The following is a 3,585-nucleotide window of genomic DNA, read 5'->3' as shown; positions in this document are numbered from 1 at the left end:
TTATTGCCTTATAAATAATCATTGCTGTACCCAGCTGTCATTATTGTTATCCACCTTTCATTGCTACGTATTTCATTCACGTATGTTCATAGCATTTACATCGTTTCACGAGTTATCATCACTTGAACCTCAAGAATATAACCATTGGAAGTATGATCTGATATTCCAAACTTTTCTATTACGATAGGCACTTCCCTCTCAGTGCCCGACATATTAGCGCAAAGTGTCGCAATCAGTCATTTTTTTGACAACTTCCCTCCACTACGCTTCTCCCCTTTCGACACTGTCAAACTTTAGCTTGTAAAACGACTCAGTTGTGGCCATATTGAATGTGTCATCATCATCATATATTTGGGGTAATGAAGTGCTTCATCCTTCCACTTTTTCACTTCTCTAACATTAACCACGTCTGACTCTCCAACAACTCTGTGACCACTGATAGAATGCTATTTCTTCCACCGGTCGATCCATCTCTGAGAAACAGAGATATCCTTTCCTAAATCCTGAAGAAACTTAATAACCTTTTTAGTAACATTGGTTTATCGATAGATACGCCTTCATTAAGCACCAGTTTAATTCAAGTCAACACACCATCCGATTCATTGCGCGACATTGAAGGATGTCTTACCCTTTGTAAACTTTAGTCACACAGCGACCTTATCCTTCATAGACCTTATCTGCTTAAGCTGTATCAACAGCATACTTTCTGGGAGATTTTCTCATTTTGATATTACTGATAGCTTTTGTCCTGCTTAGAGCTCCATCATGATTTGAAATTCATCTGTAGGCTTCCACGCTTTCCCTTGCTATCGTGGAGCCATCGCAATTTGGATGTCTCGTAAAATACCATTTTGCAAGCCTTTAGAGATGTCGCCAACACAAAGACGTTGCCAACTAGAGTTGGCTAATAAGGATGTCTAAGAAATGCTAAAAGTTAATGTTTATGGCTTGGAATAAAGGGGTCTTCTAAAGTGATAATCAAAGACTCGATAGCTGTTGAGCAACAAACCTAAAGCGATTTACCATTGCCTAGGAAGATTTACCATTGCCTAGGAAGATTTACCATTGCCTAGGAAAATACCAAACAAAACCACATTAGTTATGAAAGTGTTCAAGATATCTGTGTTCGAGTTATTCCTGTTTTCCACAGTTTATCAGGAAGTTGTATTTGTTACAGACATTATGGTCTGTTTACAGAATATTCAAACTAATTAGCTTTTAAAATTATAGAACCTGACTAAATTTCACACAAAATCCTCAATAAAACCAAATTAAAATTCCAAAGAATTGTCTACTCTTTCCGTATGTTATAGCTATGAGTGGTTGTTTGTGAATGCCAACCTAAATTCGCAGCAAATGCATGCTCTAAGCGTTTGGTAGTAGGTTGAATGTTTCTCTTTCAGCTTGGTTTACAGTCTCTAAATCCTTTTCTATCGTGTAAAACTAATTCACAATCAGCCATGCGGATATTACTGATAAACTTACCATATAAACTGTCATTGATCAATTTGTCACTTCAAACATCTTCTTGAGGCTATTTCTACTTATATATTGCTAGTAAGTTATACGTACATATATACATTATATATAGATGTATGTATATGCGGATGTATACATATGGATGTATATGGCATCTCAGCTGCGTAATATACCATGTGTGACAACAAGGGATAAAAAGTATATATTTGTATTGATTCCTTATGCTCACCCATGGTCGCTGTATATTAGCACTCTAATAATTATGTTTGCCCATAATAACCACACAGATACTCCAGCACACCTGTTCTAAAGACATTCATAGAGATACTCCACCATGCAAGTTCTAGAGACAATAATAGAGATACTCCAGCACACTTATTTTAGAGACAATCATAGAGATACTCTAGCACACTTATTCTAGAGACAATCATAGAGATACTCCAGCACCTGTATTCCTGAGAGAATCATAGAGATACTTCAGTACACTTATTCTTAAGACAATCATAGAGATAATGCAACACACTTATTCTAAAGACAATCATAGAGATACTCCAGCACACTTATTCTAGAGACAATCATAGATATACTCCAGCACACTTATTCTAGAGACAATCATAGAGATACTCCAACACACTTATTTTAGAGACAATCATAGAGATACTACAGCACTTTTATTCTAGAAACAATCATAGAGATACCACTGCACACTTATTCTTAAGACAATCATAGAGATACTCCATCACACTTATTCTAGCGACAACCATTGAAATACTCCAGCACACTTATTCTAAAGACAATCATAGGGATACTCCAGCACACTTATTCTAAAGACAATCATAGAGATACTCCAGCACACTTATTCTAGAGACAATCATAGATATACTCCAGCACACTTATTCTAGAGACAATCATAGAGATACTCCAACACACTTATTTTAGAGACAATCATAGAGATACTACAGCACTTTTATTCTAGAAACAATCATAGAGATACCACTGCACACTTATTCTTAAGACAATCATAGAGATACTCCATCACACTTATTCTAGCGACAACCATTGAAATACTCCAGCACACTTATTCTAAAGACAATCATAGGGATACTCCAGCACACTTATTCTAAAGACAATCATAGAGATACTCCAGCACACTTATTCTAAAGACAATCATAGAGATACTCCAGCACATTTATTCTAGAGACAATCATAGAAATACTACAGCACACATATTCTAGAAACAAAGAGATACTTCAGCACACTTATTTTAGAGACAATCATAGAGATACTCCAGCACACATATTCTAGAGACAATCATAAAGATACTCTAGCACCTGTGTTCCTGAGACAATCATAGAGATACTTCAGTACACTTATTCTTAAGACAATCATAGAGATACTCCAACACACTTATTCTAAAGACAATCATAGAGATACTCCAGCACACTGATTCTAGAGACAATCATAGAGATACTCCAGCACACTTATTCTAGAAACAATCATAGAGATACTACAGCACATATATTCTAGAAACAATAATAGAGATACTCTATCACACTCATTCTAGAGACAACCATAGAGATACCCCAGCACCTGTGTTCTAGAGACAATCATAGAGATACTCCGAGACACTGATTCTAGAGACAAACATAGAGATACTCCGAGACACTCATTCTACTAGTTATGTCAGTATGTATGTAGCAATGATAGGGTGAGGTAAACCAACATTTGACAATCTATTGGGAGTTTTTTGTTATTAAATGTGCACCAAGTTCTTTTATAAGTTTTTCAAATAAACTGAAACTTTGACAATTCAAATGAGTCAACATCAACTTTAAAAATCATCCTAATAAACATGATAATAAACTATTTGTATTTTATATAAAAATACTACGACAGGAAGTAGAGTTACAGAAAACTGCAATATTGCATCAAGCAAGAATTTAAGTTTGTACATAAACACATCGCTCTGTGCATAGATGTGGAGACAGGAAAGTATAATTACATACAGTATCAGCAACATAACCTTACTGGGATGAAATGATATCCGACCTTGCCACTGCCTGCAGCCAGTCTGATTGAATATCTTTAACAAGTGATTACTGTAAG

This window comes from Watersipora subatra, chromosome 11, assembly GCF_963576615.1.
Source record: "Watersipora subatra chromosome 11, tzWatSuba1.1, whole genome shotgun sequence".
Taxonomy (NCBI): Eukaryota; Metazoa; Bryozoa; class Gymnolaemata; order Cheilostomatida; family Watersiporidae; genus Watersipora; species Watersipora subatra.
Note: the sequence above shows the minus strand (reverse complement) of the source record.